The 24,873-nt window shown below is 47.6% G+C and overlaps 1 protein-coding gene across 1 annotated transcript in view; it reads right to left on the bottom strand.

The window, feature by feature from the left end:
* The window catches only part of LOC138285856 (transient receptor potential cation channel subfamily V member 1-like), a 342,258-nt gene extending 320,123 nt beyond the window's left edge, over window positions 1-22,135 (bottom strand). The window contains exon 1 of the mRNA XM_069226332.1: window positions 21,985-22,135. The gene's annotated coding sequence lies outside the window, so the exon portion shown is untranslated. The remainder of the gene's footprint in view (window positions 1-21,984) is intronic.
* Window positions 22,136-24,873: the final 2,738 nt, after the last annotated feature.

Below are 24,873 nucleotides of genomic sequence, written 5' to 3'. Positions count from 1 at the left end.
AATAAGGCCACTAACCAAATATAGGTTCAGTAAAGGCCACAGTAAATTATCCCCTTGCCCAACCCTTGGTAGCTGTAACCGAGAAGACAGGCTTAAATTACCCATATCAGTTGTCCTGGAGTATACTCAGGCATTGCAGCCTTCGGATCACACCAGTACTTCATGTGCTCCTGGCTAGCCTGCAGTTTCCTGTTTGCCTTATTCATGTGCTCAGCCATGCGTGAGCGAAAGCCAAGCACATTGTCCTTTTCTCCCTTGAGAGGCTTCTCCAAAGACTCTCTCAGCAGGCATAATGGCCCCCTTACAGGATGCCCAAACAACAATTCAAAGGGACTGAAACCAACCCCCTTTTGTGGGACCTACCTGTAGGCAAACAATAGGCATGGAAGGAGTTTATGAGACAACCCATTGATCATGCCTTTCAGGGTCTTATTAATCCTCTCCACCAGACCATAGGTCTGGGGATGATATGGGGTGGTGAACGTGTAGGGAACACCACAGTCATCCCACATCGCCTTCAGATACCTGGACAGGAAGTATGTGCCCCTATCTGAAACACCCTCTTTTGGAAAACCTACTCTGGTGAACACACCAAGCAGGGCCCTAGCCACCACAGGGGCAGCTACTGTTCTGAGAGGTATTGCCTCAGGATATCTTGTGGTATGATCCACTACCACCAAGATAAATGTATTCCCTGAGGCAGTAGGTGGTTCTAGGGAACCAACAATGCCCAACCCCACCCTCTCAATCGGGGTCCCAACCACTGGAAGTGTTATCAAGGGAGCCTTGGGCATCCCCCCTGTCTTGCCAGTGGCCTGACATGTGACACAGGAGCTACAAAACCCCTTTACCGTCTGAGACATATGAGGCCAATAGAAATGGTTCACCAACCGTTCCAAGTCTTGCTCTGCCCCAAATGTCCTGCCAAGGGGATATCATGACTCAAAGTCAGGATGATCTCTCTGTATTTCTGGGGTACGACCTACCTCCTGGTGGCCCCCTCCCTGAGGGTTCTGACCTCAGTTTAGAGCGGCCCATCTTCCCAATAGATCCTGTGAAATCCACTGTCATCCACTTTGTCTTGCTTTAAGGCAACTGGCCTCAAGCCCTCAAGGGTGGGACAGTCTCTCTGCCCCTGGCGAAACTCCTCTCTAGAAGGTCCACCGGCTCCTGTCAGTTCTGCCAAGTCTGACAGATCTGGTTTGGATGGAGTCCCATCCTCAGAGGTCAGATCTCCCCTATCAGGGTCAGATTCCTCCTGTACTTCTGGAGTTCCCTGGGCTGGCTCATCAGACCCACCACCCTTGTCCATGGAGCCTTAGTCCTTTGTTCCAGGGTCCAAGTGTCCAGCATTTTCCTTCTGAGCAGTCTGTGACCTGGTCTCAACACATGCCCACTCAGGAAGCTCCAATATTCTCATAAGGAGCCCTCTCTCCACTTTTGACCACTCAGATGCTTTGAGATAATTTCCCGGAAAACACTGTACTGGGAGGGCAGGTGACACAGCTACTTTCTTAGGGCGTGTCACACCTCCTAACTCCAAATCCACCTTAGCCATTGGATGGAGTTTGGTCCTGCTGTCTGCATAGGTCACCTGGTGAAACTCACCAGGTAGCATTTGCTCTTGAGACACCAGTGTATCTCTCACCATAGTCACACTGGCTCCTGTGTCTCTCAGAGCCTCAACCTCAGTCCCATTGATGTTAGGCCTCTGCCTGTACTTGTCCAATCTTGGAGGTATGGTGGCTAGGGTTGCAAGATCCAACCCCCCCCAAGGATACTAAAGTTGCTTCTGCCACTTCCCTACCCCTCTCTGGGGCACTCTCCACCCCCACACTTACAATAGCAATCCACAGGGACTGCCCAACAGTGGAGGGCTTCTTTGTGCAGACAGCATCTCCTCTCTTGTGCCCTGGCCGACCACAGTCAAAGCACTTTCCCACCTTTGAGGGATCAAAGAACCTTCCCTTCTTTCCCTGATACCCCCTGCCCTTGAAGTTGGATTGTCTCGCCTCCCCACCCCCCTTCTTTCTCAGGTTTTTGTGTGTCTGTAGAGGACTCCTTCTGTTTTCGACCTTCTTTGCCCTGGGCTTTCCCCTCGGAAGGGACCTGTCCTCCTTTCTTCTGGTCACCCCCCCCCCCAGAAATCCTGGCTCTGGCCCCCTCATTAGCTCCCTAGGATTAGACAGCTTAGAGTCTACTAGATACTGGCGTCACCTCTCCGGTACACAATAAGTCAAAATGTGTTCCTTCAAAAACAAACTATACAATCCGTCATATGTGCTCACTTGGTTACCAACAATTCAGAATTCTAGTGCCCTCTCTGAGGTGTCCAAAAAATCCACTCAAGACTGTACTCACTATCTGGGTGTCTCTGAACTTTGACCTTTAGTGCTCTGGGGTCAAACAAAATTTCTCAAGTAAGCATCTCCTCGTGTGGGTATAGTATTTAGCCTCCTCCCCCTGCAGGGTCAAGAGCCTATCACTCTGAGCTACTGGAATCAGTTCCCACAAGAGTAAACCCTGTTGCTTGAGGTGGGGCCCCTACATCTCAAGGGCCCTTTCAGATGCAGTTAGCCATTTGCAATGTCATCTCCCTCTATGTACCTGGGTACTATTTCCTTGGGAAGCTTGGAATCAAAACCCCCACCCCTGGGCACCACATCATCTTCTTCATTGTTGCTGCCACCATTTCTCTTTGCTTTCTTCTCCTCCCACTGCTCCCTAACTAACTCTAGTTTCTTCTTATCCAAAGCCACTAAAGCTAATTGGGCCTCAAGCTGTCTCTCTGCAAGGGACAGTGGTGGTTCCTGAGTAGGGTCCTCTCCTGTCCTCCCTCCATCTGAAGTGGCTGGAAGCAATGGAAGCTCTGTCCTCCTCATCCTCTTCTGTGATGAGGTTGGAGGGGGCCACCGCCCCCTCCCTTTCCCTCTCTGGGGCTGACCTGGGCCAGGCCTTCAGGGAACTAACCAAAGCTGCCTTCCTAATCTTGGTAGTAAAAGATAGCCCCCAAGCCTTACACAAAACCCTAAGCTCAGCCACATTGAGTTTAGTCAGTTTAGCCAGGCCCAGCTCCATGGTATCCCTAGTTTTGGGTCACAACAACTATCAGTCAGACTTAGAACACATTTAGAAAAATCAAAACAATAAGATCAAAAATCCGCTTAGTCCAAATTTCAAAAATAAAAAAATCTAAAGATTTGTTCTAAGGCAATTTAGCAGATTTTTACTGATCTCGACTTAAACACTGTATGGTGTAACTTGAACACAAGTCCTCATCCACACCACTGAACACCAAAATGTTGGAAAGTGGGCTATTGGTAGTGGTAAGTATGAACCTACCACTGGCAATAAGGCCACTACCCAAATATAGGTTCAGTAAAAGTCTCAGTAAATAAGCCCCTTTCTCAACGCTTGGTAGTTGCTACTGAGCAGGCAGGCCTAACTTAGGAGACATGAGTGTAAAGAATTCAAAACCACCAATACAATAAATAAGTGAGACACAACACAGTAAAAATCCCACATCAATTTATAAAAATAGGTAACATTTTTATGAGTAAATAGACACTGAAACGACAAAAATCCAATGTAGGGAACTAGAGATATGAATTTTAGAAGAATTAACACTTTCTAGTGCTCAGAAACACAAAGTGCCAACTTTACCAAAATTCTCCAAACGTCAGGAGATGTTTCCTGAAGTCCTCTTTGCAGGTACAAAAGGTCCAAAGCACAAATCCAAGGGTCTGGAATCTCCTGGTTGGTCCTTGGAACTGGAGATATGAATTTTGGAAATTTGGATCACAATTCCCACAATGCACCTGGCCAAATCGTTAAAAGTCCACTGGATGCACTCCAGGCTAGGGACTCTTGTTGGGGATGATGCAGGTAAAGCTCTGTTGACCTGTAGCTGCAGGGAGTCCACTCCTGAGTCCTTCTTGAAGCAAGGCGCAGTCCCCAGGGCTATAGTACCAGATTGTGCAGCAGGCACAGTTCACTCAGACGTGCAGCCCAAAGGTGCAGATCCAGATTCCAGCAGGGCAGTACTTCTTTCCCTTGTAGTTTCAGGCAGTGAATCTGAGAGGCTATGCACCTCTCAGATATTTATTCCCAGCTCCTGGACACAAGGAAGGGGGACACCCACGCAATAGAATGCAGAGTGACACTCAGATTCATGACCACTTCCTCCAAAGTGTGGCATATTCCTGTTCCAGAAAGTACCATTCTTCCAAAATCCATGATGACTGAAATTTCAGCAGAGAAATAAGAGCTAACTAAACCATCCTCCAGTGTGGCTCATTTCCATAGCTCTCCTCCTCCTAACATATGCAAATTCCTTCCTTAAGCCTGGTATCTGGCTGAGGGGTCCAGAAGAAGGGTGTTAAGTGATCTGGCATTCCCTCCTATCTTGTTCTTCTTTGAGGCTGTATGTTTTATTACCCCCACCCCCCCACCCTGGCATTCCTGGGTAGCCCCAGCGCTGACCTTCACCAGATAGGCTCTCCCCTAGACAACCATTTATCACTTAATCAAGACGCTCTGCTAATCCTGTTAGCACTGACCAATCAGAGGGTACCTTCAGAAGGCTTATAAAAAGAAATGTTTTATAACTTATTTTCTGTACAAGTTGTGATAAATTCACCAATGTCAAATTGTTGGATTTATCAAAACAAATCTTTTAAGGCCTTGAATGACTTTTCAGTGCTTTTCCTTACAATAATTACCATGAAATACAATATAGCAATGATAGCCTATGAAGGGCAGTATCTATAATGGGGGGGGAATTAAATGATCAGTTTTTCCCTAACCAGGGTTTATAAAACATGTTTTATGAGGTCCCTGCTTAAAGTTACATGCCCCCTCCCCTGTGACATCTAGGGGAGACCCTAATATGTGGAAATATGGTAGATCATCACATTTAAAATGCCCACAGCACCAAAGTTGAATTGGGACATCATTTCCACTTAAATGCAGTCTGCAGAGTCAGGTTGCATTAAAAAATGACAGAAAACCTCCAGCAGTGCCCACATGCAAGGGGCAGCAATTCTACTGGGCCTCTACGTCAATGCCCTATTATGTATTAGGGTCTTATAGGTAGTTGGCACAATATTTACTAGGGACTTATAAGGGCTGTCATGCAAATGGTATGAATTTAACTTTTAAAGACAGGCTGCAAGGCAGGCCTGCATTTAAAAGGACAGGAAGCACACAACAGTGCACACATGCAAGTGCAGAAATTCTGCTGGGCCTCTAATCTCCTTTCCCTATTACATACTAGGGGTTTATAGGCAGATTGTACACCCTTGCCCTATTTTATACTAGGGACTCACAGAGTCTGTCAAGACAATTGGAAGGGTACCCTAATACCTAGTGTACTCTACTACATGTGTGTGTTTTAACAAAGCACTGGGCTGGGTCTGGCTAACAGATCCCAGGGCACAGCCAGAGTCAGTTATCATCAGCACCAGTCAGCAACAAAAAAATGGGGGTGAACAGGGCAAAAAGCTGACTTTGCAACATAGGAGACCCCAAAATCCCACCATTTTTTTACTTTCATACCCTATTCCCTTATCACCCCCTAGAATCACCCGTCCCTAAACCTTCAAATCACTCATACCACCCAATACCCTTATCCACTCCTAAACCCTAAAAACGTCCTTACCATCCTATATCCTTACCCACCTGTAACCCTAAAAACGCCATTACCTCCCTATTCCTTTACCCACCTCACAACCTTAAAAACACCTTTACCACTGAATACTCTTACCCACCCCTAAACCCTAAAAACACACTTGCCACCCTATACCTTTATCCACCCCAAACCCGAATATCACCCTTAGCACCCCATATTCTTACCCACCCCTAAGCCCTATAAATGCCCTTACCACCCTATACCCTTACCCACCCCTAAACCATAAAATCACCCCTACCAACCTATTTCCTTACCCACCGCTAGGTCCTAACCCCTTTACCACCTCCATCCTTATCCACCCCTACCCCTTAAAAACATCTTTGCCATCCTATTCCCTTATCCACCCCTAGCCCCTAAAAACACCCTTACCACCCCATTACCTTACCCACCCCTAAGCCCCTACTGCCCTACACCTTTACCCACCCCTAAACACTAAAACTACCCATTTCCACCCTATTTCCTTACCCATACCTAAATCTTAAGAACATTCTTGCCACCCAATACCCTTACCCACCCCTAAACCCTAAAAATTTCCCTATTCCCTAATAAATATAATATGGCGAGAGAGATGGAGCAGAGGTCTACTGAGATGACCTTTCTCACTATCATACCATATATAATTGCAATTGATATTTACAATCTAACAAGGTAATTGTGGCCTCTGTGTCTCTTGGGTTTGTACCTCGCTTTCCTATGGAGGAAAATTGGCTCCAGAAACAGATAAGTGTTCCCAGGCACTTGGTCTAGGACCTCAAAGCCTTTGTTTTACTCTCTTTACACTACTATTACCACCTCATAAGGTGTTCCTAAAGGTACGTCTTACAAATGCAAAATGAAAACTGGTGGTCAGGGTACCTAGGATCTCAAGGAACATTTTACATATTTTCTTGGGTGCGTTAAGTCATCCTAGTCTCAGTACACATCCAGTCTACCAGTCCAGAAAGGCCTTTCCGTGGATTACCCCATTAGTTTTGTTGCTTGGACTTACCTCATGACAATTCTTCACTGGTTTGGTGTCATAAGTAGATCATGACTGTTTGTGTGGCTGGGACTTCTGGTGTACCCCGCTCCCCGTTTAAAGGAGGCTCTTAATCAGTGCGTTGTTGTAGTGACCTTTATCACACCCACCTAGGCAGCTGTTGCTTTGAGTTCCTTCAATTAATTATGCTAATCCTTCTCAACAACGAATTTCACTTTATTTTTCTTCGAGTTCATTTTACAAAGATTTCTGTTTCTCTGCATGGAGTCTGTCCCTTCTAAATATGGTTGAGATCTACTCGCTGAAAGACAACCTTATCTGGGTAAATATTTGTGTGATTCAGCTGGAGGGACACAACATTGGGGGAGTAGGAGAGAGAAGTGCTTATTGAGGTAATTTACCGGTGAGTCTCCAGGTGGAGGGAGGTGTTCGCAATCAGTCTATTTCCTCTAGTGATGCCTGCTAGGAAAATCTCTGCTCTTTTCTTTGCTTGGGAGATGAGATTCAACAAGGAACGCTTTGGCCTGAGGACCTCCAAGCTTGAAGCTCCTGCCAGACTCGATGAGAAGATAGGATAGCGTCACCTCCTCCATAGAATGGCCTCTCTGGCCATCTTCCTCCTCCTAATGTTGTTGTAGTGGCATTTCCCAAACGTCATCTACTCTGGTGCTCTGATAAACGTGTTGTTTTGGTACCTAGTCCCAAGTATTCTATCATTCCAACACCGTCAGACCATGATTGAACATCCAGGTTCATGTAGTAAAAGGAACCATCCAGTGAAAACCGAAAGAACAAGTCTTTTTACACAGTCATGTGCCTATAACAATCAGCAACAAAAGGTTTTCTAGAATGTTCTTTAATTTGATGGTTTCAGCCGGGGTTTTGAGATTATTATGAAGTCACTCACCGGATGGCCTCTTATAAAATGAGACATTGATCTCATTTAGAAGGGGCTGTAACAAGGCAGTCACCAAAAACTGTCAGATGTACCCTTGCCCATTTTTCTCTGCCCGCCTCATTTAGAGGTTGAGAATGTGGGCGACCTGATTGCAAAGTAGACACGCTATTCGAAAACCTCTCATAGCTTTTTGATGCAATGTCTTACTTTTTTTTTCATTTAGGTTGTTTTATACTGCCTGGGTGTCCGTGCCCAACACAGCGGCCACAATGAGCAAAAGGGTGCAAATGTTTCTCGCATGATGGGAGAAAACGCTCAATGCATTGAGAGTGGAAGGTCTATGGCCCTCATTCTGACCTTGGCGGTCTTTTCGCAAGACCGCTGAGTTACCGCCGCGGTGAAGACCGCCGACCGCGGCGGTGTGCCGCTGTGCGCATTCTGACCGCTGGGAGCGTTCCGCCGGAAAACCGCCAGCAGCCACACTGGCGGTCGGCGGGAAAGTGGAGACTGGTCAACCTCCACCGCCACGCCAGCAGAACACCGCCCACAGAATTACGACCCACATTTCTGTGTGGCGGTCTTCTGTTGGCGGTCTTCTGTTGGCGGTCACGTCCCTATGGCTCCCGTCGCCTCCCGGAGGACCAACGCACAAGGTAAGTTGATCGTCCGTGAGGGGAGGGGGTGGGGGGGTGTTGTGTGATGTGGGCGTGCATGGGGGTGTGCGTGTGAGTGTGTAGAGGGGGTGTGTGAGTGCGTGTATGCGGGCGGGGGGTGCTGCTGTGTCTATGGGTAATGTGTGCTGTTCGGCAGGTGCGCATGTCGGCATGTATGTGTGCGGGTATGTGTCCCCGTTGTGTATGTGTGTGTAGGGGGTGTGTATATGTGCATGTTGGGGGTGTGTGCATGTCGGGGTACATGTATGTGCATGTCGGGGTGGGGGTGGGGAGGGGGTTCGTACCACCTCTGGGGGGTGGCAGGGGGGTGGAGGGTGTGGGGGGAGGACTCGGGTGGGTAGTGGGGGGTGGGGGAGACCCCTATCAGTGCCAGGGAAGGAATTCCCTGGCCCCGATAGTGCTTACCGCCATGGTTCGCACGGCGGTTCCCGCCCGCAAGAAACCGCGGCGGTAGGCAGGGTCATAATACCCTTGGCGGTCTTGGGACGACCGCCGGGCCGGAGTGCGCAAACTCCAGCCCCGCGGTCATGACCGCCGTGGCGGTCGGAGTGGAGAAGTAGCGGTCGGTCGCGGCGGGGACCGCCGCGGTCAGAATGCCATTTTTAATACCGCCGGTCTGTTCGCGGTCCGACCGCCGTCTCTCCGCCGACCGCCAGGGTCAGAATGAGGGCCACTGTCTTGAAATGAGAAAAAGGTGTCAGCTGAGCGGCCAAGCCGCTATGCCATAGCGAACGGGGCGATATTCGCTTTTTTTCATAGCTTCTGCCACAAAGTTGGGATCCACCTGTGCGAAAAATAATGGCGACCAGAGGAAAGACGGGACGGGTACCATTAGGTGGTGAGGCAAAGGTAGTGCCACCGCCGCCGCCCCATGGAGAAAAGTAAAATACAGTACAAGTTAAAAGATATAGCGGTGAATTGTTGACGGTTCGTCATAGACCAAATGACCCTTCTTATCCTAATGTGTTACTCTACTTTTCGATGTTATTAGAAGAGACAAGCCCCTTCTTTCTTCATTATCATTAACCTTGTTCCATTTTTTCACTTTCCTTGACCAGCCCTTATTCCTCTCTGGCTTCACTCGTTTCCTCAGTCAGGATTTCCTATATATTACTCAGTTTCCCTGCCCATGTATTACTCTGGCATGCCCCCCCCCCCCTTCAAACAATCACTCTTGCAAACTTTTTCTGCCCCTTCTTGGTCTTGTCAATCCCCTGACCCCACCCCCTCCTTGTAATCCCTCCCCAGCTATGTTCAGCTATGTTCAGCTATGTCACTTTGTATTTTCTTTTTTTTTACTGGGTCAATTAACGAGGGGCTGTTTCTGGCAGCCTCCCTCCCTCTCCACTTCCACACATTCCTCCCTGATACTATCTTTCCTTCGTAGCTCCAGCCTTAATGTCCATCCCCGTTCTTAGCTCCTATGACATCACTGCCCCTCTTCCCCATAACGTATATCTCCTTGAACTCCATCACTTCCTTGCCCCAACGTCCCACCCCCTTCTCTGTACCCTCCCCCCCCTTTACCTGACCCCTCCTTTCTCGTTCCTTATTCCCTTCTTAAAATTCTTTTTTCAAGCCTCATCGTCGTCTTCTCTCCCGTTACAGCCTCCCAGCATCCCCCCCCTCCCTCTTCTTACCTCAGTCGACCATGCCAATGCTCCCTTCTCTGCATACTCCGCCCCCCAACACACACACACACCAGTTCTGTTCATTTTCTACTTCCCGCTTCTCTCTTTCCTCTCTAAATGTCCTCCCCCGCCTCGATCTTTCTCTAGACCCCTTCTGGTTGCCTCTTTTACCTTAGTCTCTCTTCCTACATACCCTTGTCTCCTTCTCCCCTTCTCTCGCTATCTGCCTGGCACCTGAGAGAGCCTAATTTAGTGTTGACTAATTGTGTGATTAATAAACTAAACTGATGTATGTTTAAACAGTGCACAAATAAAATAACATGAGCACACATTTAAATATGGCCTACAATTTATGAATAAAGTTACAATGTTACATGAATGTATCACTGAAATAAACACACTGTGAAATGTATTTCGTATTTTATTAACTATGAACAATGATTAACTATTGATTTATGAAATGAAAATATTTTAGTTTAGAGCTTCTGAATTTTTTTTTACTCAATCAATCAATCAATCATTATATTTGTAAAGTGCACTACTTACCTGCGAGGGTCTCAAGGCGCTGGAGGTGGGCTGGGGGGGGGGGGGAGGAATGGTGCTGCTACTGCTCGAAGAGCCAGGTCTTGAGGTGTCTTCTGAAGGTGAGCAGGTCTTGGATCTGTCTTAGGTTGGTCAGGAGGGTTTTCCAGGTCTTGGCGCCAAGGTAGGAGAAGGATCTGCCGCCGGAGAAGTTTTGTTGGATGCGTGGGGCGAGGGCGAGGTTGGTGGAGCCGAGCTGTCGGGTGGGGGTGTAGAAGCTGAGTCTGTTGTTCAGGTAGGCTGGTCCAGCGTTGTGGAGTGCTTTGTGTGAGTGGGTGAGGAGCTTGAAGGAGATCCTCTTGTCGACAGGGAGCCAGTGAAGGTCTGTCAGGTGGGGGGTGATGTAGTTGCGGCTAAGCACGTTGAGGATTAATCGGGCGGAGGCGTTTTGGATGCGTTGGAGGCGTTGCAGGTGTTTAGTTGAGATACCTGCGTAGAGTACATTGCCGTAGTCAAGCCTGCTGCTGACGAGGGCCTGCGTCACTGTTCTTCTTGTTTCAGTCGGGATCCACTTGTAGATCCTGCGGAGCATGCAGAGGGTGTTGTAGCAGGAGGAGGAGATGGCGTTGACCTGTTTTCACATGGAGAGGGATGAGTCGCGGATGAATCCAAGGTTGCGTGCGTGGTCGGTCGGTGTCGGTGGGATACCCAGCGAGGTTGCCCACCACGAGTCGTCCCAGGTGGAGGGGGTGGGCCCTAGGATGAGGACCTCCGTCTTGTCCGAGTTCAGTTTTAGACGGCTGCCTCTCATCCACTCGGCGACGGCCTTCATACCCTCGTGAAGGTTGGTTTTGGCTGTGTGCGGGTCCTTGGTGAGGGAGAGGGTGAGTTGGGTGTCGTCGGCGTAGGAGATGATGTTGAGGTTGTGTTTGAGGGCCACTTGTGCGGGGGGGCCATGTAGATATTGAACAGCGTCGGGCTGAGGGATGAGCCCTGAGGTACGCCGCAGATGATGTTGGTGGCTTCGGATTGGAAGGAAGGGAGGCGTACTCTCTGGGTTCTGCTGGAGAGGAAGGATGAGGTCCAGTCGAGGGCTTTCTCTTGGATTCCGGCTTCATGGAGGCGGGTTTTCAGAGTGTGGTGGCAGACCGTGTCGAAGGCGGCTGACAGGTCTAGGAGGATGAGGGCTGATGTTTCGCCGTTGTCGAGTTGGCTTCTGATGTCGTCTGTGGCGGTGAGAAGGGTGTCTCTGTGCTGTGGTTCCGTCTGAATCCGGACTGGGAAGGGTCCAGGATGTTGTTGTCTTCGCGGTGGCGGGTCAGTTGTGTGTTAATGATTTTCTCAATGACCTTTGCCGGGAACGGAAGAAGGGAGATGGGCCGGAAGTTCTTGAGGTCCTTGGGGTCCGCCTTGGGCTTTTTGAGAAGGGTGTTGATTTCGGCGTGCTTCCAGCTTTCCGGGAATCTCGCTGTTTCGAATGAGATGTTGATGACCTTCCGTAGTTGGGGTGCGATGGCTGCATCTGCTTTGTTGTATACGTGGTGTGGGCACAGGTCTGATGGTGATCCTGAGTGGATGGAGTTCATGATCTTGCGTGTCTCGTCGTTGTTGACGTTGGTCCATGAAGTCAGGCAGTTGGTACTGGTAGTGTTCGCGAAGGAGGAGACTGGCGTGGTCGAGGTGGTCGAGGTGTTAAAGCTGTCGCTACTGCACATTTTAAATGTGTGTTTTCTTTCAGCTGAAAGCCATGTAGTGATTAATTAGTTCGACATGTAGAGCAAAGTTTAGCATTTATGGGAGAAGTCATATCATTCTTTCCCAGAGCTTTGCGCGGCATGTGAGAAATGTTCCTTAAGCTGCAACATATTTGTAACTTTCTTAGCTGATAGTGTGCTGGGAAAGGACAATGGCTTACAGTTTGCATTTTGAGAACACCATGAGAAGCAGTTGGTGAAAATCTCTGCGTGTGAACAGAAGCCTGAAAGATGCCACATGAGAAAACTGTTACATTATGAGACTTGTCTAAATTTTTATTGGTCCTTTCCTAGTCACCTTAGTATTTGTTCAATGGCAGGCAATTTTATATATTTTCTGAGACTTTAATAAAAAAAAACTAGAGTGATGAGGAGTTAGTCAATTATTCTGTCAGTCTCTCTTACTCTGTCTTTTGCCCAGCCTCAGTCACTAGCTCATGCTCAGTTTTCTTTTCAGTTGCTCTTTTGGTTCTTTGCTGTTCTTTCATATTTCAGTTGCTTTATAATTCTTTTGCAGTATTGTCTGTTCTGTTCTTGATGCCTATTATTTAGCTTGCTGCCATTGATGGTTCAGGTACCTTAAGCCCACTTTTTACTGAACCATTCCCTTATGTCACTGCCCATCTGAAGCTCACTGTGAAGATGCTCTGCTGAAGAAAATCCTTGCTGCCTGCTGAAACCCAATTAAGGACAGGTATGACAAAAAATGTATATCTGTTTTCTTGCAGGTTTTTATGTTTTCCTATCCTATCTAGAAGCAAACCGCTGATTTTTGTTAGCACCATATGTAGGTGTTTTTCCAAATTATATTTTGGCCTGATTTTTCCTTTTTTTTGCAAGCCCAACATGCGCAATCTGATTGGTGTAATAGATTAGGGTGCCACATCCCAAAATGTGACTTTTGTTGAAAACTGATTGTCATTGATTCATCTGCCATGACTCAATGTATTCCGTTTCATTTATTCATTTGATACTGTTGTTATTCTGTATGATTATTCTATAGTGCTTAATAATATTAGCCTTGTAGAAGCTGATTCTATTTAGGAGACTTGGGCATCCAGTGATATTTGTGTAACTTTATCATATTGTTCTGTGCTTGATTTATGTGCTCTTAGCATCATCAATCTAGGGAAATAAATGTTTAAACTTTACTAAACTGGTGTGGTGATTCGTGGCCACATAGGTCATGGTGCGTTCAAGTTACTGACTCCCTATCTGAAATTGTGAAATTACTGATTAAAATGTTTATTGGTGAATTGTTTTGAGATCATACCCTTTCTCACTGTCGAATTCCAAAGGTCCATGCGACCCTCCCCAATGTGTCCCCTTATAAAATAAAATATCAAAAGAAATATAAGGTCTAAAGAACGCGCCAGCACACCATCTATTTACCGCTCTCTTGATTCCCCTCCCTTTCACCCCCTTTTCTCTGAGACTTCGACATTTCTGTCTGACTCGTAAACCCACCATCTCCGCTCTCTGTCCTAAACTCTCTCTTGTTCGCTCTCCTCTTTTCCCTCTATCTCGCCTTTCTGTCTCTGGCTTTCTTCCACCTCTCATTGTTCCCCTCTCACTCTCTCTTAAACTCTCTCTCGCCCGCCTCCCCTTTCTCTGTTTCTCCCTCTCCATCTCTCTATCGCCCGCCTCCAGTTCCTGCATCCCAGTATATGTTGCAGTAAGGGTGCGCTGGGATCTGATTGGCTTGTCAGGTGCCTTTCGGGCAGCCCCCCCCCCTTTCTCTGCGCTCGTTGTTCAGCTTCTGCCACTTGTTGTGTCTAAGTGCGACTGCTCAGCAATCCTTCCGCTGTAACCGGTACACATGGCCCTCCATACCAGGACTGCCCAGCAACCCTTCGGGTGTACCCCGGCACAAACGACCCCTCTGCTCCTGCCACTGTCCAGCAGCCGGATGAAGCTGTTCTCAGCAGCAAGGTTGCCTGCTTGAAAAGTACTGCACACTCTGCTGCTTGGGGTACCAGGCCCCACCCAGTGACACCGCAAGTTAAGTAGAGGGCAGAGCAGAAACTAACTACCAAAAGCAAGGGGGCACGGGTATCAGTGGACGGGGCGCATGAGGGCTCTCATGACTCAATAAGTGTAACAGGTGTGAAGATGCTGTAGTACGACCTTTGTAAACACACTGCAGTGCAGACCCCTGTAGCTGCCTCAATAAATTGAACTTTTCTGTCACTGTTGAGTGCTCTGCGCCCCTCCCTCCCACCCCAGTTGCTCCTCAACAATTTGCCCCTGTCGCAGGGCAGAGAGAGAATGTGGGCTCCTGGGGCTAGCATCCACAGGATGTCCACCCCCGGGCATTTTCGGGTGGGTGGAGGGTTCCAGACATGAAGGCCTGCCCTTGGTCTGTTTGAAATAGTGGGGAGGTTAGGTAGCTGTTAGTCAGAATTGGCCATTTTAGGTCATTCCAATGCTGTGGTCCTGAGGAGAAGACAGTTAGGTTGTTTGTCAGAGTTAGCGGTAGGTTAAATTATGTCTGAACAGTCGGAAGAGGTTAGAAAAACACTTCTCATAATATGCGAGGCAGGCAGAGCTGATTTAATTCAGCGTGGTGTCCTGTCTCAATTGTGGGTCGGCATGGAGTGACCAAAGCACGCTACAGCTAGTGGAGTAGCAGCGGCCATTTTTACTTGCTCGCCGGCATCAGGCCGTATTCAAGAGATGGGCAGAATGAAGGGGCTAGCAAGTCAAAAAAATGTAAAGTTGAACACGTCTTTGTTAATGACGATTAAGCGTCTATTGAAGTAGTGAAACGCTCTAAAAATGAAAAGCCAGGCCTGGTGGAGCATGGCTGCCTGCCAAAAAAGAGCAAGTTATGCGCAACATCAGCTCTGCCTCAGGAGAGTGTGGAGAGCATAAGCAGACAGGAGGGGGCAGCAGCGAGCACAGTTGAGCGCCGCAGTGCGAATGAAGAACACAATTTAGTGCCCATTTTTAAAACTACTCTGAAAGAACCATTTTTGAAGGCTGTATCAATAGGAAATCATGAGCGTATGTTGCCAGCTACGAAATGTTCTTCAGAATTACAAGTTTATGCCAGTTTTCAATCAGAAAACCAGTTGTTTGAAAATTACAATTCGGTGACAGACTTTGAAAATGTAGAATCAAAGATTTTAAACGATGAGATAAAAAGGAGTAAGGATACAGTGATTTTGATGCGCCCAAAAGCACCGGTTGTCAAGGTGAAAGAGGTTTTTACTACTGTAGATAGCAAAAAAGACATAGAAAGGTGGGTTTGGCTTTCACATGATGAGGATTTGCTTAAGCGTATTGGTAGAAAATTAGGGGTCAGGCCTAAAGCCCCTGCAGGTTGCGGCGACCTGCGAGACAACAAAAGGAAAATACTGCTTTGCACACAGCAGAGCAGCAATGTCCAGCCAGCTGGGTATCAGGTGTCCGAGGTGGACCGGCCGGAAGAGAGGGAGAGGTTTGGGGCAACCATCCTGACAGCGCGGGAGAACTTGCTGCAACCACAAGTGTAAATTAAAAACAAGTTTATTGGAAGCGTTGTGATGGGGGTGTTGGGGATGGGGAATGTCCTTGTGGGAGTACTGTGCAAGTGGGAGGTGATGTTGATTGTGAGTTGGATTACGAAGAGGAAGATGAGGATCTAGAGGAAGGAGAAATTATGCATTGGAAGAATCAGAAAGGAGAGTTGAACGGTGAGATATCGGGAAAGTGGGGGGAATAATAAAAGTTTGTCCAAACTTCATGTCTTCCAGAAAAGGTATTTACAAAGAGGACTTTAAGAAATAAGTAGGGGTGTGAAGAGGTCAAAGGACAAGAAAGGACAGAAGAAAGCCTTGCTGGAGCCAAAGAACAGATTGAGAACAGGTGAGACTTAATGGTGGAGAAGCTGGGGGGTTATTGAAGAAAGAGCTCCACGTAAAATGGCAGATAAAGGAATGAATACCATGCTGATTGATAAAAGTGTTGAAATAGATCAAGATTTTGGGGAAGAGAAATAAAGAAGGTGATTACATGGCTAAGTCAGTGGGTGATGACGCAAGTGGAGCTAATATTGCGGAAGAGAAACAAAAATCAGGGGTTGGTAAAGAGGAAGAAAAGAAAGACAGTGGTGAAAAGAATAAGAATGAAAGTCTAAAAAGGATACCATACAAGGGTTTGTCCATGCCTTTGGGTGCACATATTACTACGGGCACAAAAGAAAAGATTTGGAAAGGAGAGTTTGTAGATGTTTACAAGTTATTACACAGAGAAATACAATCCAAAGAAGGTTCCAAGGAGGAGGCTTGGGAATTGGCAAAAAGGCCCAGAGTGATGACAACAAAAGACACTTGGACATCAGCGTTTTTAATTTACGCTAGTGTATATTGTGAAAAATATTCTGAAAGATCAGTATCCATATTTAAATATATAGACACAATTTGCAAGACTAGCACGGAATTTGGAGGATTTGCTTGGTTTCACTATGATGAAGAGTTTAGGTCCTGCATGGGGCTTTTACCTGAAAAAACGTGGGGTGAGGTAGATAATGAGTTATGGGTTCAGTGGATGAACCCTCAAAGGCCGCCTCGAAATATTCATACAGCCAGCAGTTCAGCAATAACACATCGGCCCTTTCTCGGGAAGCCCACCTCTTTTGGGGTGGTATCATGGGGTAGGGGTCAAAACCTTACCTCTGGGGCCTGTTGGGGTTTTAACAGGGGCTACTGCCCAAGGAACCCCTACAAATATAAACATGAATGTTCAAGATGCGGTGGAAAACATGCAATTTTATAATGGGCCTCATTACCACCCTAGCGGCCGTCAGTAAGCTGGCGGTAACACCGCCTACAGGCTGGCGGTGTTCTGCCAGCTATTATGACCGTGGCGCTATAGTCACGGCCATACCGCCGGCCCCTCCACTATACTGCCAGGCTTTTACCTGGCGGTCATAATCCCCAGGGCAGCGGTGCAAGTACCTCTGCCCTGGGGATTATGAGTCCCCGACCCCCAGCCTGGCCACGGCGGTAAACACCGCCATGGAAGTGCTGGCGGTAAGGGGGACTTGGGGTGTCCCTGGGGGCCTCTGCACTGCCCATGCACTTGGTATGCGCAGTGCAGGGGCCCCCAGGCAGGGCCCCATTGTGCATATTTACTGCCCGAATTTCAGGCAGTGAAATGCGCGACGGGTGCTACTGCACCCGCTGCACATCAGCATTGCTGCCGGCTCTATTACGAGCCAGCAGCAATGTTGATGTGACTTTTCCGCTGGGCCAGCGGACGGTAACACTATTACCGTCCGCTGGAAAAGTCAAAATAGGGAGCCAGGAATATTCTGGCACCCGATGCCTCATCGGTCTTCGAGGTTGTACTGAGGGCTAAAGTTTCAATGAACATGCAGGTTTTGGAGGTAATGGTCAAACCAGAGGTAGAGGGGGATCATTTCAACCAGCTAACAAAGGCTTTTACGCCAATCATTATTGAACGCTTGTCATTTTGGTTGAAGTTCTACCCTGACAGGGAAGAAGCTACAAAGTTGGAATGGGGTTTCAGAGAGGACTTTAGACTTGGTTATCAAGGTCCAAGATATTGAAGGTTTGCAGCCAGTCTTAAATCCGCAAGAGAGCATAATCAGGTTATTGAACAAAAACTAAATAAAGAAGTGGTAGAAGGGAGAATGGCTGGCCCATTTTCAGATTGGCCTTTAAATGACTTAATGATTTCTCCGGTTGGTGTAGTTCCTAAAAAGAACGAAGCTGAGTTTTGCATGGTACATCATTTATCGTGGCCCCATATTGCTGTAAGCTCAGCATATAAACAATGGACTTCAGCTACCTTCAAGGTTGCTGCAGCAGGGTGAGGTGTATATGTGGCCAATAAAGGCCAGGTAGGACCATCATTACTTAGAGGACCTAACATGTAGGGGGTAGGGCGCCATCAAGCCAATTATTATGTTCTTGATAAGATAGAGGTATTTCTAGATATACATATGCTCTAGATTGTGCAGGTATGTTTCCAGGTGTATAGTGGTGAAATGTATTTGTGTTCCCATCAGCTGCTGGAAATGTGACCCAAGAATAGAACATTTCTGTTCTATAGGCTGGATGTGCCTCAACAACAAATGTAACAGGACTCTCCTGGGCCGTTTGGCCACGTGACAATAAATGTGCAGTAAGGGTTGGTCGCATATTGACTGCAATTGCTACCTGTTGCGGGTTTGCCATGCTGAATGGTAAATTGTGTTCAGAGATAATCACACCAAATGGGGATTATCCTTTTAGGGTTCAAGCTTGAACAACCTACAGCGTTAGTTAAGTACTCCCTACTTAGCTGAGTAGGAAAATCCTCAATACCACGGACATCTCCGTATATAGTATTGAGGTGTCTTTGCATGTAGTGAGACAGAGATACCCAGGAGGACCCAAAAATTAGTGCCTGACCAAACGTTGGTGTCGCATAGGTTCTCATTATCCTAATGAGACTACTGGATTTGGGCTGCAGAATCACTTGCGCTGTGGGGGACTGAGTCTGAACCCACTACAGGTGAGACCTGGCGGCCTAATCTGGGTTTTGTTCCGGCTAACTAGTAGTGCCTCATCTCCACCCAGGAGTAGGGGTGCTTGGGCAACCGAGCTCATGACACAATTGACTCCTCAGGGAAATCGTGGTCACTCAGATCTCATATGTTTCTCTCAGTTACATTAGTCTCATATATGCAAAGATAATCAGAGGTTGAATATAGTTCAATAAGGTTTTATTGAAGTAACTGCATTTTAGATAATAAGGCATGTATTGCAATAACTAGGACAATGAAGCATGACAGGATTAAAATCGTGGCAATGAGAGTGAAACATAAAAATAACGCTACCATAATGTCACTAGAATCGTTAAAAATAGCTCCTACCTAGGCTATGTTAGAGCACAGCATGTTAAGCTCTAATTCTGCACTTCAGGTTTCCCTGGGAAGCCATCATCCCTCATACCTGAGCAAGAGGCCTGTAGTCTACATAAGCAGCTGCAGCGAAGCAATCAGCAATCAGCATACAGTCGTGGTCATCTGGCTGGAATCTCCCTCTAACGTACATTGGTCAAAGTAGTGTTTTTATAATAAAAGAGCTGATGTTCCAAGAAAGGATCCCCACGTAAGGGTGTGTATTTTTCGGTGAACATTAGAGACAAAGCGTACCACGTTTGCCAGTAACCTATCTTACAGCAGACTTGAGAAAGGCACAGAGTGAAATAAATGTCTTGTTTAACAATGCAGTGCTGGCCTAGGCAAAGAACAGCTAGATAGAGAAAATAAAACAAGACCACAAATGTGGCTATTGTTAAAATAATAAAACGAAGCTGAATAAAATATGTCTAGGTTAAAGTGCACAGCGGCAGGCCTAGTTTGCTAAAATAATGTGTATGAAGCTCTAACTAAAATAGCTACACAAAACCATGGTATGTCAATTAATGACTACATAGCAAAAGAGGATACTGCAGTACAATTTGACACAGTTAATGTTACTTTTGCATTGATCAGACAGGTAGGTTCTGGTGCCAGCTAGCAAAATGTGATATTAAATCTACTTTTCGCCTACTGCCGGTTCATCCTTTGAATTTTCCACTGTTAGGTATTCAGTTCGACAATCAGCTATATGTAGACAAAGTATTACCTGTGGGTTGTGCTATTTCGTGCAATTTGAAGCTTCCAGTTCTTTTTTACCATGATGTTTTAGTTTCAGGTCAGGTTGTGAACTAGTGACACGTTACCTGGATGATTTTTTGTTTGTGGGAAAGGACAAGACACACAATTGTGAATGGGTGCTTCAAAAATTTCAAGATATGGCAGCTGAGCTTGGTGTACCACTTGCCGCTGAAAAAACAGAAGGTCCTAGTACCTGTTTGTTTTTTCTCGGAATTGAGATGGATATGATGAAAATGGAAGCAAGATTGCCTTAAAAAAAGATCAACCAAATTGTAGCTTTACTAGAGCAAGCATTGGTTGCATCAAAGCTTCAACTACATCAAATCCAGTGTTTATTAGGGCATCTTAATTTTGCCTGCAGAGTAGTCAGAGCAGGTAGATCTTTTTGTACACGCCTGGGTTTTGCCATGTCAGGAGTTCAGTTGCCACACCAGAGGATCAGAATATCAGCTGCAATGAGAGCAGAAATGGAAGTTTGGTTAATGTTTTTAAAAAATTCCAATGGTGTGACTATGTGGTCACTGGATTTTGATTTTGATTGGAGAGTGCACGTGTTTTCAGATCCACAGGTTTTGGATTATTTTGGGAAGGGAGATGGTGTGCTGAACAATGGCCGATCCAATGGGTTAAGGAGAAGAGGAGCATTGCCTTTTTTGAATTTTTTCCTTTTTTAGTAGCTTTGGCTGTTTGGAGTAATCATTTGAAGGTCAAAACTGTAACTTTCAACCTTGAGAACAGAACAATAGTGGACTTGGTCAATGGTCAGAAAGTCAGAGATGAACACCTTTTGAAATTACTACAAGGAATCATGCTAGGGTGCGTAATGTTTAACATTGTTTTCGGAGCCAAGCATGTGCCAGGTACGAACAATAATTTAACAGCCGCATTGTCTCGTTCGCAATGGCAGAGATTCCATGGTTTGGCGCCCGGAGCCGACTTGATGAAAACAGAAGTGCCTCAAAAAGTATGGGAGCTAGCAGAATAAGGATGCTTAGCCTGGTGGAGAATTCACTAACAGAGAGTACAAAAACTGCCTACAGAAGAGCATGGGAAGAATTTATAGAAATGTGGGCAGTTTCTAGATCTCAGGACGAACAAAGTTGCCTATTACGTAGGAAAGATATACTGAAATTCATCATGAATAATGTTAACAAGGGTATTTTAGCAACCACAATTGCTGGTAAACTAGCTCGTTTAAGATTTTACGGTAAATTTTTCTGGGGCTATGAACCTACAGCAGGTGAGATGGGAAAACGGATCTTACAAGGATGGGCCAAGGAACATCAAAGGAGCAGATTCGTAAGAAATCCTATCTCTATGAGATTACTGCTCAAATTGGTTGCGACATTACATGTAGTGTGTCCAAATAAAAGCAGCCTTTTACTCTTAATCTGGTCTGGTCAATCACCATCTCGCCAGAAGGGCTCTTTGTTTGTCCTTCCTGCCCCAAAGTGGCTCTCTCCTAGCAATGGCGCCCCGGCAGAGGCTGGGTCCAGAGGGTTGCCCGTCTCCTCACTGAGTGCTGAGGCGAAGGGAGCAGGCCATCTACTTAGTTATGGACCGGTCACACTCTGCAAGGCTACCGTCTCAGTCTTATGAGATCAGATGTATGTTGCGCACTAACTACGCGCTCTCGTGAGCTCGCTTTTCATCATTCTTATGAGATAACATGTATGTTGTGCACTGCCTGCAAGGGCATGTTCTCTAGATCGACGCCGCCTGATACATACACCTTTTGAAGCACACACTAACTCCCCATCACTCACTCACATGAAATCAGGAGCTTAACGCAGCACGTTCTATTGTGGGTCAGTTTTGAATACAGAATACCGTATTGTGTGTTACAGAAATTCTCTTCTCACCCCCCCCCCACAAACTCACCCACGCACCCCTCACTCTCGCACACTCATCCATACACCCCAATTCACCCACACACACTCACTCACTTACTCACTAATTTGCTCACTGTCACACATAAACTAATTTGCAGCGATAGTTGAGGAGACCCTAATATCCCTGTCCCTCCAAAGCCCCAGATCCGCCGGTAAATCACTATAAAAAAAAGCCCGCAACATCCGATGCCTGAGGCACGAACGCAAAAACGCCCGTGACTCCGCGCGTGAAGTGCCAAATGCGCTATGTGTGGACGTTGTATGATTTTTCAAACAAATCCCTTCGCTTACCTGAGAACTGGGAGATGGTTCCCGAATGAATCCGAGGTGTTCTCCCAGGAAGGGTCGGGGTGCAGGGAAAATGGGGTGTCTGAGGGTAAAGGTGGTCAAAAGACCGTTGAGGAGAAGCTCTCTCCTCAGTGCCAGGAAGTGGAACTCTGATGGTACCTACTCACTCTCATGGAGCGATGTATTGATGGAGGATCCACAGCCCTACTGAGTGGTGTGCTGGCCGTGGCGTCTCATTTATTGCGCGTGATGTGTTACTCATTGTTCCCTAATGCCTGGGATGGTCCTACTTCCTCAATTTCAGGGAGTGTAGTGCTGGTAATGCCACCTCAGTCCAAGGAGCGGTGTGCTGGTTGTGGTGTTCGAAACAGGTGGTGAGGTGTGGGGTGTTTGCACAAAGGACTGGGTGTACAAAACTGTGGGCTGGGGACCGCGCATGGTGAGCAGGAACCACCCGCAGGTCACTGCCGCAGGATTGGCTCTGAGCTCTGCTCAGGCCCTGGGGCTGTGGAGCTTGTTGAGCCCCTATGTCTGGGAAGCCCCCGAGACTGGCATCTTTGTTAAACCCATAGGTTGGCTCAGCCCCTGTGTCAGGTCAGACCCCGGGAATTTGGAGTTTGCCGAGTGTACAGCCACTGAGACAGTGCAGCTTCCTGCGTACCCGCCTCCCCCGCTGAGTGCAAAGTCTGTGCTTCTCCTGATAAATTGCTGTGCGCCAATCTCAGGTCCGAAAGTGAAAAGTGCCCAGGCAGTCACGTAACGAAAACTGACGGGGGCCCTGCAAAGCACATGGAGGGTCCCACACTTCGGAGTCAGTCAGGAGCCCTCAGGCCAGGGTACTGTGCTGAGAAGGCCCCGCGGGGGCCTATGTTTCGCCACTGCGCACCGAGCCTTCGTAGCGAATCCCTTGAGGTTGTGCCCGTTACGAGTGTGCTGACCTCTGCCTTTCAGCCCCTGAGGGTGGAGAGATCAATGTCTCGGTCGTTCTCAGCCTCTGAGAGTACCGAGAGTCGCTATGTCTCACCCCGACAGTGTAAAGTCCCCCTTTTCAGCCCTTGAGGATGGTCAGTTTACTAACCACTGTGTCCCAGCCTCTGAGAGTGCAGTGTCCGTGTATGCTAACCCCTGAGTGCACAGTGCCGATGGCTCTCGGCTCCGACATTGCAAAGCGCTCCTTTGCCTCGGTCCCTGAAAGACTTCAGAGCACTGAGGCCCCCAGACTCCTCCACCCAAGAAACATAGGGTTAGTGTAACGTGACCGTGTTGCTCTGCCTCTGAAATTGCCGAGCGGCGTGTGCCTCGGTCCCTAAGAGTGTATAGTTTACTGGGCCGGTGTATCTCGGCCCCTTGGGGTACACAGTGTCCCATGTCGCATTCCATATGGTCTGACCCTGAGAGTGGAGGGAGTTCTTGCTGGGACAAGCCTCGCGTCTCCGATCGACCTTCGCGTCTCCTTCACCTGCGAGTGCAGGCACCGCACTTCCCCTCAGACCCGTCCACTGCCCCTGGGTGCGCAGGGTGCCAACAGAGCCGCGGAGCAAGCCCGTGCCCTCTGCGAGCAACTGCATGGCATGGTCCCTGCTCGAAGTTCTGCCAGCTGGGATGTTCTCTCCGCCTGCCAGAGTAGAGCACATCAGCCCTGCCCTTTCTCCCTTCTGTTCACTCTCTTCCACGGCCACTCTCCTCTCTTTCACGAACTATAACGTACATTTTATTTATCTCGGCTGCTGTCTCTCCGTTCACCCGTCTTTCACGAGCGCCTTCTCGCTGTCTGTCTCCTCTCGCCATCTCTCTCTCAGGCACCGGCCAACTCCCTTTTCTCTTATTCTCACGCTCTCACTATACCCCCACTGTCCATTTGTTATGCATTTCTTTCTCCCTGTCTCGCTCTCTTCAGATCTCAGCACCAGAACAGTTCCTGTAATTCTCAAGGAGTCTCAGCCAGCTTCCTTGCCAACTTTGACTACCCTTCTGCTGGAGGATTGCCTACAAGACACCTACTTTCAGTGCGCTCTTTAGAGAGTTATCCGAAACATCAGAGCCTAATGCACGAAAACCAAACGGCCAAACCACAACACGGGCTAAAACGCAGAAGCCCGGAAGTAAACTCCTGGGAGACGGAGCGGCGACAGGAGTCACAGCTGTTGCTTCAGGACCACAGACAATCACCCAGCCGCGCGCGCAGCCAGGAGCAGTCTCACAGAAACACTCACATACACAGGAACAGCCAATTAATCAAAGTTTATAAAGCGCAACTACTCACCCGCAAGGGTCTCGTGGGGCGGCGGGGAGGTTAGGGGGGGCGGGGGGGGGGCGTCAGCAGTGAGGTTGTTCTTCAAAAAGCCATGTCTTCAGCTCCTTTGATCCCATGATGAGTACTTTACACACACAAGAACACCTTCGCACACACAAGAACACCCCCACGCAAAACAGCAACGATGGTCGAAGTGGAACACACATTGATGCAAGTTTATTCCACCAAACAAGCTGGGTTGACGTGCAGACGAGAAAGCCCCAAAACAGTGGGTCGTCTTTCACACCGGGTACACTTTTAATGAATTTATTCAGGGTTTACCGTATTTCAAAACAATTTCAAAACACACCTATCGCGAAAGACAGAACTATAGTCGGCCCGGAAAGATTGAGTGGCAGCGTCCTCTTCATCTCAAGTCCCCACCGACGAGCCTTTTCAGCTGAAGAATTTATAGTCTCCCCGAATTACCATTTCTGGGGTACTTTTGTTGATCAATGCAGATTAAGATTTCGCTGTATCTCCACCTTGCAAAAGGGAAAGTAATAACATTTTACCCCAATGACGTCATAAGGTGGGTAACTGGATGGGTTTTCGTTTTGACGCACAAGAGGCTGAGGCCTCCACTCTGCAGAAATTAA

Source organism: Pleurodeles waltl, chromosome 3_1, assembly GCF_031143425.1.
Source record: "Pleurodeles waltl isolate 20211129_DDA chromosome 3_1, aPleWal1.hap1.20221129, whole genome shotgun sequence".
NCBI classification, from domain to species: Eukaryota; Metazoa; Chordata; class Amphibia; order Caudata; family Salamandridae; genus Pleurodeles; species Pleurodeles waltl.
The sequence above is the reverse complement of the archived record's forward strand: the minus strand, read 5'-3'. Positions and strand labels throughout refer to the sequence as shown.